Source organism: Lepus europaeus, chromosome 9 (genome assembly GCF_033115175.1).
Source record: "Lepus europaeus isolate LE1 chromosome 9, mLepTim1.pri, whole genome shotgun sequence".
Lineage (NCBI taxonomy): Eukaryota > Metazoa > Chordata > Mammalia > Lagomorpha > Leporidae > Lepus > Lepus europaeus.
The window spans coordinates 45,316,616-45,333,483 of record NC_084835.1 but is presented as its reverse complement, the minus strand read 5'-3'; the positions used below and the strand labels follow the sequence as shown (position 1 = coordinate 45,333,483).

Here is a 16,868-nt window from a genome sequence, read left to right as displayed (position 1 = left end):
CTGACGCTGGCAACGATGGAAAAAATCCTGCAGAAAATTCAGTATGATAAACCAGACTGGGCGCAAGAAGCTGCAGATGCTGGAGGAAGTATGTATTTTTGGTAACTGTGTACTTCTGATAAATGCACAGTATGAAATATAATATAAGGGCCAGGCCATAGTTGTGGCACAGCAGGTTACGCTGGCACTTGTGAAACCAGCATCTTATAGTAGAGTGCCAGTTAGAATCTCAGCTGCTCTGCTTCTGTTCCAGCTCCCTGCCAATACACATGAGAAAGTAATGTATGATGGTTCAAATACTTGAGCCTCTACCACCCATGTGGGAGACCCAGATGAAGTTCCTGGCTCCTTGCTCTGGCCTGACCCAGTCCTGACTGTTGTGGTCACTTGGGAGTGAACCAGCAGATGCAAGATCTCTCTCTCTCTCTGTTGCTCTGCCCTTCAAATCTTTTAAAGAGAGAAGTACTATATGAAGTTTTAGAAAAATGCAGAATTCTGTTTTGCTTTTTTAAAACTATGTTTACTTTTTTAACACTTCATTGTTCTTTCTGGGGAAGGTGCACATGTCATTAAATGAATGTCTCTGAAGCTGGACCGATGTGGGGGAAAATACCTTTCTACTTTTTTTTTTTTTTAAAGATTTTATTTATTTGAGAGGTAGAATTACAGGAAGAGAGAAGGAAAGACAGAGACAAAGGTCTTCCATCTGCTGGTTCACTCCTTAAGCAGCCACAATGGCTAGAGCTGGCCCAATCCGAAGCCAGGAGCCAGGAGCTTCTTCCAGGTCTCACACATGGGGTACAGAGGCCCAAGCACTTGGACCACCTTCTACTTCTTTCTCAGGTCGTAACAGAGAGCGGGATCAGAAGAGCAGCAGCTGGGACACAAACCAGTCCCCACACAGGATACCAGTGTAGCAAGCGGAAGCTTAGCCTACTGTGACACAGAACCAACCCCTCCCTTCTACTTCTGAGAAACTTCCTCTTGGCTGCCAGGAATAGGGACCCTGGCACTGACACACACTGTTACCATAGCATAAATGCTTTGTGGCATGGAAAAACTAAAATTCTGTATGATGTCCTTTTCCTCCTCCTTGTCTACCTTTAGCATAGACTTAACTACCTTAAATCCAGAGACCTGTTGGGATCTGACCCCCCAAAGTCTGTATCCAACATGACAAGCAATCTAACAGTGCCAGTATTGAAATGGTGTCCCTCCAAACACCAATGGTTGCTCTGCCAGATTGTGGAGCTTCAGATTGATAATTGGACCACTTTCATTCCATTTCCTGCAAGGGTTGACTTGCAGGAAAAGTTATTAACCAATAGGCTAAATGTGAAACATCAACTCTCACTCTGAATTTTCACTATATGGAATACCAAGTAAAGGGGCCAGCGCTGTGGCATGGTGGGTAAGGCTACTGCCTGCACGGTCGGCATCCCACATGGGTGCCGGTTCGAGTCCTGGCTGCTCCACTTCCTATCCAGCTCTCTGCTATGGCCTGGGAAAGCAGTAGAAGATGGCCCAGGACCTTGTGCCCCCGCACCTACATGGGGTACCCAGAGGAAGCTCCTGGCTCCTAGCTTCAGATTGGCGCAGTTCTGGCCATTGAGGCCATCTGGGGAGTGAGGCAGCAGATGGAAGACCTCTCTCTTTCTGCCTCTTCTTCTTTGTGTAACTCTGACTTTCAAATAAATAAGTTTTTTTTTTAAAAAAAAGAATACCAAGTAATGATTTCATTGTGTGTGTGTTTTTTTTTAAAGATTTATTTATTTGAGTGGTATAGTTACTGATAGTAAGAGGGGGAGACAGAGAGAAAGGTCCACTGGTTCACTCCCCAGATGGCTGCAATGGGTGGATCTGGGCCAATCCAAAGCCAAGAGCTTCTTCTGGGTCTCCAGGAGTCCAAGTACTTGGGCCATCTTTCACTGCTTTCCCAGGCCATAGCAAAGAGCTGGATTGTAAGAGGAGCAGCTGGGACTAGAACCAGCCTTTGCAGGCAGACAATTAACCTACTGTACCACAGTGCCAGCCCTTTACTGGGTTTTGCAGTGCCTTCCTGAATTGGTGAGTCCCCTGAAGAAGATAGTTTGAAAGGTGTTTTATACTGTTAATAACTGTCTGCCCATGTCCTACCTAAAATGACATGATGGCTTAGGAAAAGAATCTCTAATAGAGCTGGATACAGCTTGGCTTGGAAGCCAAAACCATGTAGATCATGTTCAGTACAACACACTAAGGATTATCATATCTAACACTTACTGAGCATTTCCCATGTGCCAGGTACTCGTCAGAGCCTTACACAGACTGACTCACTTAATTAGTTAATAACAGTCCTACTAGGTAAGTGTTTTATTATGTCTATTTTCTAGATCAAGAATAAAGATATAAAGAGGGTAAGCAGGCATGCAACCACCAAACGCCTACCTCATCAATTCCTTTTCTAACCGATTAGCAGCTAAGACATGATAGATCTAGAGGATAGAACAATTTATAAAGCTATAACATCCTTTCTTTCATGCACATATTCCTTTTGCAAGTATTAATTCACTGCTTCTCAGGTGCCAAGGACATTTTTAGTTATTGAAATGTGGTAGAAAAAAAAAAAGACAAATTCCTCTCTTCAATAAGTTTAAATTTTGCAAGGTTCTCCAGTAATAGGAACCAGTACTCTCGGAGAAATAACAGATTAGAAGACTGGGGCACAGAAAATATAAGAGCCTGTAATACTTTGTATTGCCAGAAATTCAGGAAGTACTTAAAAGACAAAAGGGTAGATAGCATGTCAAAAGGCTTCAGGAGCCAATACGAAACTATTCCCAATGGTCAAATATGGGATGATTTGAGAAAAAGAAAACAATAAAAATTTAATACAGTATTATAACTCAAAGTGTGGTATTAATATGCATGGGTCCATATCATTACAAATACACTGAATAAATAAATTGGAGAGAGGAGACAATGTTTCTTACAGGGAAATTTCAAGAGTAATCACTTCCCATGTGTTGGTGGTACCTGCCTTCCAAGAGTAACTATTATCCTGATTTCTAACAGCCTAGGCTAGTTTTGACTTTTTTTTTTTTTACTTCATATAAATAGAAGTGTAACTGTCTTAGAATGTATTTAGATAAGACTACTATTCGTTGCGTACAAAGGAGATTCATGAAATGTGAAAAACTGAAGTAGAAGAACTCCAATTTTTCATTATCACTGGTAGACTTAATGTAATTTTTCTTTCTTTCTTAAACAACCACAAAAATCTGACATTAGGAGCTGGTGCTGTTGCATAGTGGGTAAAGCAGCTGCCTGTGACACTGGCATCCCATATGGGGACTGGTTCCAGTCTCGGCTGCTCCACTTCCAATCCAGCTCCCTGTTATTGTGCCTGGTGAAATAGTGGAAGATGACCAAGTCCTTGATCCTCTGCACCTGTGTGGGAGACCTGGAAGAAGTTCATGGCTCCTGGCTTCAGACTGGCCCAGCTCCATCCATTGTACCCATTTGGGGAGTGAACCAGCATGTAGAAAATTTCTCTCTCTCCTCTGTAAACTCTTTCAAATAAAAATGTTTGAAGTCGGTGAACTCAAAAGGCTTCCATAGCCTTGTCAACTCATGACTGATGCCATAAACAAGTGTCAAATTGTTAAGTCAACAACAGGAGTCACTGTGTACTTACTTCTCATGTGGGATCTGTCCTTAATGTGTTGTCCAGTGTGAAGAAATGCTATAACTAGTACTGAAACAGTACTTTACATTTTGTTTCTGTGTGGTGCAAACTGATGCAATCTTTACTTAATATATATATACTGAATCGATCTTCTGTATATAAAGATAATTGAAAATGAATCTTGATGTGAATGGAATGGGAGAGGGAGTGGGAGATGGGAGGGGTGTGAGTGGGAGGGAAATTATCCGGGGGGGAGCCATTGTAATCCATAAACTGTACTTTGGAAATTTATATTTGCTAAATAAAAAAATGTTAATTTTTTAAAAAAATATCACTTCAGAATTTATTCCCCAAAACACTCAAATCTTCCTTTTATTTATAAACCTAATTTTTGTAAAATCGCAAGTTGGAAAATGGACTGGTTGTTTATGACCTAAGGAACTTTCAAGTAGATACACAAAGACATAATTCAAGGTGACAACACATCCAAAGAAAATAGATATCACTCTAACATGAAAAAATTGGAGATTACTACTTGCTTTGTCTGCATTCATTTTTATCCACTTAGTACTGCTACTTCCAAGTGTTTGTTGTGGTCATTCTTGTGGGTAATTTTAAACATCCAATGTAAATTGATCAAAAAGTGAATTTGAGCATCTTGGGAAATGAGTAGAATTTCATGAAATTGATGAAAGTGATGTTGGAAAACTGTGTTTTGGGGAGTCTAAGGGATACTTTTATGTATACTTTTGAAACATATACAAACCCACTAATAAAGAGAACCTGGAAACAGGAGGTCAGTATGGACAGTTTAGACTAGAAACATGTGCCTATCAAAGAATAAGAGGATTCTGGATGGTTTGATGAAACTCCAGTGCTTTTGCAAAATATTTATGACTGCAATATCAAAGTCACTATAGAACAAGGATATTGTTCATGCTATCACACTATCATATTGTTGGCAGGCTGAAGAAGTACACACTTAAAATTATAACCTAGGGACTGGTATTGTGGTGTGGCAGATAAGGCCATCGCCTACAATGTTGGCATCCCACATGGGCATTGGTTCGAGTCCCAGATGCTCCACTTCCGATCCAGATCCCTATTAATATGCTTGGGAGGGCAGCGGAAGATGGCTCAGGTCCTTGGTTCCCTGCTACCCACAAAAGAGACGGGTGGGGGGAGACTTCTAGCTCCTTGCTTTGAAGCAGCCCAGCTCAGGCTGTTGCAGCAATTTGGGGGGGTGAGCCAGTAGATGGAAGATCTCTGTCTCCCTTTTTGTAACTATGTCTTTCAAACAAATCTTTGAAAAAATTATAATGTAAATTTAAATACAAAAATAAGCTAATGATAATTTTTAACTTAAGCACCTGGCTCCTGGCTTCGGATCAGCGCGGTGCGCCGGCTGCAGCGCGCTGGCCCCAGCAGCCACTGGAGGGTGAACCAACGGTAAAAGGAAGACCTTTCTCTCTCTGTCCACTCTGCCTGTCAAACAAACAAACAAACAAACAAAAACCCACAAAAAACTAAGTCCCAATTTAACTACCTCTTTCCTCTACTATTTACTATAACATTTTGGACCCTGGGGTTTTTATATGTTATACTCAAATTATAAGAAATTCTTTTTTTCACTACAATGATACTGTTCTGGAAGCCTCAACGGGGAAATGAGAGACTGACTCCTAGATATGAGAGTATTCGGACATAGCTGAAAAGAAATGAGAGATTCTAGATTTAGGGAAAGTTCTAAACTAATTGCAATGAAAGGATGAAATCTGAAGTGTGAAGGGAGGGTATAGGGCACAATGTGGTTGAATAGAGACATTATCATTTCTTGGAAGAAGGGATACTTGGTTTAGAATATGCTGTATACCACCTCTGCTTCAAAGAGGCCTCTAACTTGATTGAAGAACAGAAATTCTAGCATGGAAAACACATCTTACAACTTAAGAGTGTTAATCAGTGACATATTGGGGTTTACTACTTTATAAAACTACATTTTTCTAGTTATCCATGTCCACATATTTAAGATAAATAATGGGTTGTCCTGACATATGTATGTATGTATTATGAAATGATTACCATGATCAAGCTAATTAACATGTCTATCACCAAACTTTTTTTTTTTTTTTTTTTTTTTTTTGTGGTGAGAGCACTTAACATCTACTCTGTTGGAAAATTTTAGGTGCACAATAAATCAACTATAGTCACCATGTTGTAGATTAGGTCCCCGGGACTTACTCGTGTTGTAACTACAAGTCTGAACCCTGTTGCCAACATCTCTCCTTTCCCCAACCCTGCACTGCTAACAGCTGTGGACTATTTTTCTTTCAGTAACTCAGTTGCCAGTGTGACTTGGAATTATGAAAAAGAATCAAAAACAAAGGACTCATTAATTCATTTCAAAATATATTTGGGAGTCTCTGACTCCTGCCACAAATATCTACGACAGGATTTCTGAAAAATCTGTTGTTTGAAATACTTGTTCACCAAGACATTCTATGAGAAAAGGATTCTCCTATCCAACTAGATTGGTAAACAACATAATACTCATTTCTCTGTTCCAGACTCATGGTGTATATTTATATTATGACAGCTCCATAACAAAATCTCAGTGAAGATGTTTGGCAGAATGGTTATCATCCTAACTCTACATGCTGTAATTGGTCATTTAAAAATTGTGTATATACATTTATTTTTTCATCTATGTGTTCAACATATTTGAATAAGTACTCAGAGTATACTGTTCATTTAGTTAGATGATAGGCATCTCTATGGAAATGTAACCTAAAGGCCAATGGTTCCTACTTTCATAGCATTTATAGTCTAATGAAGGAGATAAAGATATCATTCAAACAATCATATTATAAATAACCAACAAATGTGATGAATACTACATAAAAGAGATAAGACACTGTGGATGCTTACAGAAGAGTTTTATCTAGTCCTGGACAGTGCGGAAGGCTTCACTGTATATTCATTTACAAAAATCTACTTCATCTTCTTATAAGGCTATATTATATACTATATATTATATGGATGCATCCATATAACCATTTATTCTAATTTCCTTTGGTGTAATTTGTCAGTGTTGTAAACAATGCTACAAAGAAATTTTCATATTGTTTTAGTTATCTGGATATACCACGCCACTTCCTGGAATCCAACTCTGCACATGCTATTGTTTTACCCTTACCTTTCCATCAATATCTAAAATAAACACCACTTTGTCTTCCACTATGAACCCACAAAGCCCTTCTCTCTAGATAACCTGATATCTCTTTGCTAAATCACTTTTCTGGGTAGTTAATCATATATGCCATTTGCTTATTCACGTGGAGCCATGCACGGCTTAACAAGATATATCCTAAGAAATACATCCTTAGGTGATCCCATCATTATGTAAAACATTTAAGAGTATACACACACATACCTATCTTTCAAAAATTTGAATGCATGCAGTTGTTTTCATAATGTGCATTTTTATTTATTTGAAAGAGAGAGAGAGAGAGGAAGGCTGGGGGGTGGGGAGAGAGAGGGAGATTCCATCAACTGGTAAGCTCCCCAGATGGTCACAAAGGGTAAAGTTGAACCAAGTCGAAGCCAGGAGCTTCATCCAGGTCTCCCATGTGGGTAGCAGGGACTCAAAACACCTGGGGCCATATTCTACTGCTTTTCCCAGGCCATTAGCAGGAAGCTGGATTGGAAGTGGAGCAGCTGGGATATGAAGTAGCACCCATATGGGATACCAACAGTGCAGGTGGTGGCTTTACCCACTATGTCACGATGCCGGTCCCCATAATGTGCATTTTCATGAACTTTTTGAAGACCCTATGCACAGATTTAATTTTTTTTTTGCAACAAAATGAACTTTCTATTCCATTTTCACAAACATATTGAAGTACACTCATATATATGGTACAGTCTATATGACCCACAGGACCATGATCAACAAAATATGATATTAAACTAAGCACAGAGAGAATGATGTGCCCAAAGCACAAGGTAAATAAGAGATGTATGAGGGGTGCCAAGATGGCAGTATAGCAGCGGGACACTCCGAGTCGCGCTGGGGAAAATTGGATAGTTATTGAACAGAGGGGATAAAAGCCGGTGGCAGAATCATGAGACGTTTGCAGAGTGACCCAGAAGTCCACCAGAGACTGCTCAGGTTCATGGGGGAGCAAAGAGGAGGGAGACATAGAGGACATGCATCAAAGGAGCAGCGGAGGGACTGAGGGAGGAGATTGGCGCTGCCCTCCCCAGTGAACCAGGTGAGAGATCACAAGTCCTCAGAGCTGTGGATAGTGGGGGACGGGGAAGCTTGCTGAACTGTGAAGCTCCAAGCAGAAGGAGAAATTGTAGGGGAACAGGTGGAGAGGTTGGGCATGCTGTGGTCCATCTGTGTCTCCCTCGACCCCCCAGCTGGACCTACAGCCGGCGGGGAGGAGCCAGGTTGATTGTTTACATTTTCTAGTGTAAGCAGGGGCTGCCGCATTTCCCTCCCACGCACACTCCCATCAATCATGGGGGCCATCTCACAGCAAGCCCCACACAGGAACAAGAATCACAACATTTCAGAGTGCTTTCCTCCCCACCACACAAGCTGTACAACAAGGAGTAGTCCTAAACGGTGAAAACCCCACCTCGTTTCACACACCAGAGAAGTGAGCCCCAGCAGGTGGGGCTCTAAAGTCCTGGTACCCACCTCCATCTTCATCTAGAACTAAAAAGGACTCCAGGAGGCGGGGCTGTGTGCTTCCACTGGTAATGCACAGACACATAGCAGCCCATGACAGAGCGAAATCGCACCACGGGCAGAAAGTCACAATTTAAAAATAAAATCAACCAGAAATGCCCAAGAAGAAAGGAAAAATCCTGAGTAAGAATAAGGAAGACTCTGAACTCAAAGGACCAAAACAAATCTTTAACAATGGAGGCAGAAGAAGAGATCGAGGATATGCCAGAAAAGGAACTCAGAAAATTAATAAGTAATTTAGAAGCAGTCAGAAACAAATTCACAATGTAAATGAAAATCACTCTCTGTGGCACAGCTTTAACCCTGGCCTGAAGCACCCAAATCCCATATTGGTGCCAGTTCTAGTCCCGGCTGCTCTTCTTCCAATCCAGCTCTCTGTTATGGCCTGGGAAATCAGCAGAAAATGGCCCAAGTCCTTGGGCCCCTGCACCCACGTGGGAGATCCAGAAGTTCCTGGCTTCAGATCAGCACAGCTCCGGCTATTGAAGCCATCTGGGGAGTGAACCAGTGGATGGATGACCTCTCTGTCTCTACTTCTCTCTCTGTAACTCTGTCTTTCAAATAAGTAAGATAAATCTTTTAAAAAGGAAAGAAAAGCACTCTCAAGAAACTGAGATTTTAAAGAGAAGCCAGAATGAAAGACTAGAAATGAAGAATTCAATAGCCCAAATAAAAATGCAGTGGAAAGTCTTAGCAATGGAATAGATGAGACAGAAGAAAGAATATCAGAACTAGAAGACAAAACTTCCAGAAATAATACAGTCAGGCCGAATACAAGAAGAAATTAGAAATTTAAAAATCATGGTTGGAGATTTATAAGATTCTATCAAATGACCCAACTTATGGACCCTAGGAATTACAGAAGGTATGGAAAGAGAGGAGGGATTAGAAGGCCTTCTTAATGAAATAACAGAGAACTTCCACAATCTGGAGAAAGAAAGCAACATTCAAGTACAAAAAATACACAGAACTCCCAATAGACGGGACCAGAAAAGAACTTCACCATGACATAAGGGAGCAAAACTCACTTCAGTGAAGCACAAAGAACAGATCTTAAAATGTGCAGGAGAAAACTACAAATCATTCAGAGGAAACCCAATTAGACTCATCCCAGATTTCTCAACCCAAACCCCTATAGGCAAGGAGACAATGGCGAGACATAATCCAAATCCTTAGAGGAAAAAAACTGTCAACCCAGAATACTGAACCATGCAAAACTCATTCATGAATGAAGGAGAACTAAGGATCTTCCACAACAAACAGAAACTGAAAGAATTTGTAACTACTCGCCCAGCCCTACAAAAGATGCCCAAGGATGTGCTACACACAGAAACAGGAACATCACTACAAAAGAGAATGAAGGCAGAAAATGACCCAGCAAAAGTAAAAATGAAATCCAAAATACATAAACAGGACTACTTTAGGAGACATGGCATGGCAAAGACACTATTTAACAATAGTCACACTGAATTTAAGTGGTCTCAACTCACCAGTTAAAAGACACAGACTGGCTGAATAAGTTAAAAAAGAAAACCCATCTATTTGGTGCCTGCAAAAAACACACCTTACCAACAAAGATGCACACAGACTGAAAGTGAAAAGATGGAAAAAGATATTCCATGCTAATAGAAACCAAAAAAGAGCAAAAGAGCTGGTGTGGCCATCCTGATAGGAGACAAAATAGACTTTAACACAAAAACTATTAAAAAAGACAAAGAAGGACACTATATAATGGTTAAAGGAACAATTCCACAGGAAGATGTGACTATTATAAATGTATATGCACCTAATTACAGGGTACTTGGCTATTTAAAAGAAATGCTAAGGGATTTAAGGGAGATATATACTCAAGTACAATAGTAACAGGAGACTTCAATACCCCACTTTCAGCAATGGACAGATCAACCAGACAGAAAATCAACAAGGAAACAACAGAGTTAACTGAAACCACAGACCAAATAGATCTAGCAGGTATCTATAGAGCCTTCCACCCAACAGCCAGAGAGCACACATTTTTTTTCTCCAGTGCATGGAACTTTCTTTAGAACTGACCATATGTTAGGCAATAAAGTAAGTCTCAACAAACTTAAAAAAATTGAAATCATACCATGCATCTTTTCAGATGACAATGCAATGAAGCAGGAAATCAACAACTCAAGAATCTCTACATCATATGCAAAGACACAGAGAATGAACAACATGTTTCTGAATGAACAGTGGGTCATAGAAGAAATCAAAATAGAAACAAAAAAAATTCTGGAAACAAATGAAGACGACAATACAACATACCAAAATTTGTGGGATGAGAAAGAATTGTGTTAAGAGGAAAGTTTAAAGGAATTATTGCCTACATCAACAAATTGGAAAGGCACCAAAAAAAAGAACTAGCTATGCAACTCAAGGATCTAGAAAAACAGCAAACCAAACCCAAAACTAGTAGAAGAAATAATTGAAATTAGAGAAGAAATCAAAAAAATTGAAACCAAAAAACAATACAAAAGATCAGCAAGATGAAGAGCTCATTTTTTGAAAAAATAAAGTGACACACCATTGGCCCAACTAACTAAAAAAGGAGAGAGAAGACCCAAATTAATAAAATTAGAGATGAAAAAGGAAATGTAATGATAGACACCACAGAAATAAAAGAATCATAAGAAACCACTACAAAGAGCTATATGTCAACAAACTGGGAAAACCTAGAAGAAATGGATAGATTCCTGGATGCATACAACCTACCTAAATTAAGCCATGAAGACACAGAAAACCTAAACAGACCCATAACCAAGACGGAAAATGTACCAGTAATAAAGACCCTCCCAACAAAGAAAAGCTCAGGACCAGATGGCTTCACTGCTGAATTTTACCAGACATTTAAAGAAAAATTAACTCTAACTCTTCTGAAATTATTTAAAACAATTGAAAGAGAATCTTCCCAAATTCTTTCTATGAAGCCAATGTCACCTTAATTTCTATAGCTGAAAATGTTGCAACAGAGAAAGAAAACTAGAAATCAACTTCCCTGATGAACATAGATGCAAAAATCCTCAACAAAATTCTGGCCAATTGAGTCCAACAACACATCAGAAAGATCATTCACCTGGACCAAGTGGGATTTATCCCTGGCATGCACAGATGGTTCAACATTCGCAAATCAATCAATGTGATATATCACATTAACATACTGAAGAACAAAAACTGGATGTTTATCTCAATAGATGCAGAGAAAGCATCTGACAAAATACAACACCCTTTCATGATGAAAAATCTAAGCATATTGGGTTAAGAAGAAACATTCCTCAACACAATCAAAGTAATTTATGACAAACTCATAGCCAGCATCATACTGAATGGGCAAAGGTGGAAACATTCCCTCTGAGATCTGGTATCAGACAGGGATGCCACTCTCACCATTGCTATTCAGTATAGTACTGGAAGTTTTAGCCAGAGCCATTAGGCAAGAAAAAGAAATCAGATGGATACAAACTGGGAAGGAGGAAGCCAAAATACCCCTATTTGCAGATGAGATAATTCTAAATATAGGAGATCCAAAACACTCCACTAAGAGATTATTGGAACTCATAGAAGAGTTTGGTAAAGTAGCAGGATATAAAGTCAATACACAAAAATAAACAGCCTTTGTAAACACAGACAATAGCATGGCTGAGAAAGAGCTTCTAAAATCAATCCCATTCACAATAGCTACAAAAAAAAATCAAATACCTTGGAATAAATTTAACCAAGGATATCAAAGATCTCTACCATGAGAATTACAAAACATTAAAGAAATAGACGAAAAAGTAAAAAAAAAGGGAAAAATCCTAAATGTTCATAGAGTGGAAGAATCAATATCATCAGAACAATCCAACATAGGAAGCAGGCCACATAGCAGAATCATAAAACGACAAATGCCCTAAATAGCACTCTGGCCCCAGAATCAGCCTTAAGGCATTTCAATCTGGATAAAAAGCGCTGAGAGCATTTCAGGCATAAAAAGCCAGACACTGTAGCAAAAAATGACCTACATGAAAGATCTCTGTGACTGAGATCCCAGTGGACAGAAGGGACCATCAAAGAAGGAGGTACCTGTCTCTTAAGGGAGGAGAGAACTTCCACTTTGATTAAGGCCTTGTCTAAATAAGGTTGGAGTTTGCAGACTCAAGAGGCTTCCATAGCCTGGAAACTCATGACAAGAGCCTCAGGTGATTACTGACGTCATAAATAAGAGTGCAAATTGTTAAGTCAACAACAGAAGTCACTGTGCACTTGCTCCCTATGTAGGAACTCTGTCCTTAATGTGCTGTACTATGAGAATTAATGGTAAAACTAGTCATCAAATAGTACTTTATATTTTGTGTGTGTGTGTGGGTGGGTGGGTGGGTGTGTGGGTGCAAACTGTTGAAATCTTTACCTAGTATAGAGTTGATCTTCTGTATATAAAGATAATTAAAAATAAATCTTAATGAAGAATGGGATGGGGAGAGGGAGTAGGAGATGGGATGGTTTGGGGGTGGGAGGGCAAGTATTGGGGGGGAAGAATTGCTATAATCCAAAAGTTGTACTTATGAAATTTATTATAAAAACTTTTTTTAAATAACAAGCAAAAAAAGAATCAATATCAAAATGTCCGTTCTCCTGAGCAATTCAGAGATTCAATGTGATACCAATCAAAATATTAAAGAGATTATTCTCAGATATAGAAAAAATGATGTTGAAATTCATATGGAGGCACAGGAGACCTCGAATAGTTAAAGCAATCATGTACAACAAAAACAAAGCTGGAGGCATCAAAATACCAGATTTCAAGACATATTACAAGGCAGTTATAATCAAAACAGCCTGGTATGGTACAAAATCAGATGTATAGACCAATGGAACAGAATAGAAACACCAGAAATCAATCCAAATATCTTCAACCAACTTATCTTTGACCAAGGAGATAAAACCAGTTCCTGGAGCAAAGACAGTCTCTTCTACAAATGTTGTTTGGAAAACTGGATTTCCCATGCAGAAGTATGAAACAAGACCCCTACCTTACACCTTACATTAAAATGCACTCAACAGGGATTAAAGATCTAAATCTATGACCCAACACCTTCAAATTAATTGAGAACATTGGGGAAATCCTGCAAGACATTGACACAGGCAAAGAATTCCTGGAAAAGACCCTGGGGGCACAGCCAGTCAAAGCTAAAATAACAAATGACATTACTTCAATTTGAGAAACTTCAGTACGGCACAAGAAATAGGAAAGTGAAGAGGCAACTGACAGAATGGGAGAAATTATTTGCAAACTATGCAATTGATAAAGGATTAATAACCAGAATCTACAAAGAGATCAAGAAACTCCACAATAACAAAACAAACAACCCACTTAAGAGATGGGCAAAGAACTTAAAAGACATTTTTCAGAAGAGGAAATCCAAAATGGCCAACAGACACATGAAAAAGTGTACAGGATCACTATCTGTCAGGGAAATGCCAATCAAAACCACAATGAGGTTTCTCCTCACTCTAGTTAGAATGACTCTCACACAGAAATCAATAAACAAATAATGCTGGAGAAGATGTGGGGGAAAAAGATACCCTAATCCACTGTCGTGAGAAGGTAAACTTGTAAAGCCACAATGGAAGACAGTATGTTGATACCTCAAAAATCTCAATACAGACCTACCATATGACCCAGTCTTCCTACTCCTGGGAATTTACCCAAGGGAAATGAAATCAGTAAACAAAATAGCTATCTGCACCTCCATGTTTATTGTACTTGAATTCACAATACTAAGACATGGAATCAACTTAAATGCCCATCAACTGAGACTAGATAAATTATGGGATATGTATACTATGGAATACTACACAGTAGTAAAAAAAATAAAATCTGGTAATTTGAAACAAAATGGATCAATCTGGAAAACTTCATACTTAGTGAAATAAGCCAGTCCCAAAGGGACAAATACTATATGTTCTCCCTGATCTGTGAGAATAGCACACCTAAAACAATAGCTATAGAAGTGGTATTAACACTTTGAGAAATGATCACTTGAACAGCCCTCATCTTGAATGTTGAGGAAGAGTTTTTATTGTTTATTTTTTATTTTCTCTTCTTCATATCATATGTTAAACTCTTTACTTAACCTAATCATATGAATATAAAGTCAATTGAAAATAGATCTCAGTAAAAAATAAGAGGGGGAGAAAGAAAGGGAGAAGGAAGTTTGTAACTGTAAAACTGTATAGTTCTGCATTCAGATAAGTCCTATGGACTTACTTCTAAGGGTACAGTTTAAAACGTGTCATGGGACTCCAAATACCATTAAAATTGGTGGTAAAAATGCCATCTTAATTGTTAAAGTGATCTTAATAAGTGTTAAAGTGAACATACAGATACAATTAAGTATTAAAGAGATAATATAAATAGCATCAAGTGCCTGGTCATAATAACAGACAGAATTAAAAAGGAGGGAATGTCCAACATGGGAAGCAGTCATAGAATGACAATCACTTTAAGTAACACTCTGACCTCAGAATCAGCCCTTAAGGCATTCAGATGTGGCTGAATAGCCCATGAGAGCATTTCAGGCATGGAAGCAAAGCCATCATGGCAGAAATATACTACATTGAAGAATCTCTGTGAGACAGACCCCAGTGGAATTAAGGGGCTATCAAAGAAGGAGGTACTTTTCTCTGAAGAGAAGAGCGAACTTCGACTTTGCTTATGGCCTTGTCTAAATACTGACAGAGTTTGTGGTCACAAAAGGCTTCCATAGCCTTGGAAGCTCATGCCAAGAGCCTCAGGTGATCACTAATGTCATAAATAAAAGTGTTAAGTGTTAACAACAGAAGTCACTGTGTACTTACTCCCCAAGTAGGACCTCTGTCCTTAATGAGCTGTACCATGAGAATTAACTGCAAAACTTGTTCTCAAACAGTACTTTATGTTATGTGTGTGTGGGCAGGTGCAAACTGCTGAAATATTTACTTAGTACAGAGATGGTCTTCTGTATATAAAGTTAATTTAAAATGAATCTTAATGGAAAATGGGATAGGAGAGGGAGTAGGAGGTGGGGTGGGAGTAGGAGGGTGGGTATGGGGGGAAGAACCACTATATTCCTAAAGTTATACCTATGAAGTTTGCATTCATTAAATAAATGCTTTAAAAAAAAAGATGTTTGAGACTGCTGCTAGGGTAACACAGCATAGTTTTACAGTGACCCTTTTCAGAAGTCAAAGGAATATACTCGAAAACCACAATATAGTATAGCAAATGCACCAGTAAATGTAATCATTTATTAGCAAGTATTGCATACTATGTGTAATTATATCTTCTATACTTGTATACATCTAGCACTATGTTAGGTCTGTTTGCATCAGTATCACCACAAACATATAAGGAATGTGTTGTGTAAGATGTTATGATATGACATCACAAGGAAATAGGAATTCTTCAGCTCTATTATATTTTTATGGGACAAGCATCATTAACTAAAATATTATGTGACACATGAATGTCTTGTTCCAGTTAGACTACATCCTGCAGATGATAAGACTGTCTCAAAATAGTGTTTGATTTCCATTTCCCTTCTAGGTAAATAACAGTGACAACAATCATAGCTACTCTGTGAAAGGCACCATGAACAAGGAGAGTGGTGTATTTATGTTATCCTGTAAGTCAGAGGTGGCTCAGTGACTCTCAGTTTATAGATCACAATATTCTGGCTCCATGAGTCCTGGAGTCAAAAACATGAGCTTGAGTCTCTGCTATAGACATGGTGTCACTGTTAGTTTCTTAAATTTGCTAGACCTCAGTTTTTTCCTCTTTAAAGTGAGGTTCATGATGATGCCCCACTCATAGGCTGTTGCAGGAGAGCACATGCCAAGTGCAGCCTCAATATAAGCCCATGGAAATAACTGGAATTGAGCCCTATGTGTGTGGCAAAAAAGAGAGAGAAATAATTTCATAGTGCAAGCTGTCCTGCTTGCTTCTCCAGACAAGGAGGGTCCACCCCAGAGAGAACACAAGGCGGGAGGAAAAGAACGATGGCTTCAATCAGATTGTGTTCCCAGTTACCTCTTATGCTTCAGTCTGTTGCCAAAATAAGTGTGTTTCTGATGTTAAAAGGTTCATATTCTGTGTACATCAGGTTCCTAAAACATTCAATTACTTCATCATGCACTCAAGGGAAACAGCATGATCTGTTCCAAAGCAGTGAAAAGCCTGGTTAACTTGGGTGTCCTGAGACAGAAAATGGCAGGCCCTTCTATGGTGCCTTCCCAAGGATCTGCAAGGCCGGTGATGGCTCTACTCACTTTTCACTCCACAAGCCATCTTTAGTGCCAAATGCTCGCATGGGATATCACTTCACTGAAGGTAAATAACACAGCAGGGATGCCAAGCATATGTTGTGCTAAGGGCTGATCAACAGTGCAAGGATTTTTTCCCTT

The 16,868-nt window shown here is 39.1% G+C and overlaps 1 pseudogene; it reads left to right on the top strand.

Moving 5' to 3' along the window:
* The first annotated feature begins 15 nt into the window (after positions 1–15).
* Positions 16–16,868, top strand: part of LOC133766257 (protein phosphatase 1 regulatory subunit 35-like) — a 34,668-nt pseudogene continuing 17,815 nt past the window's right edge.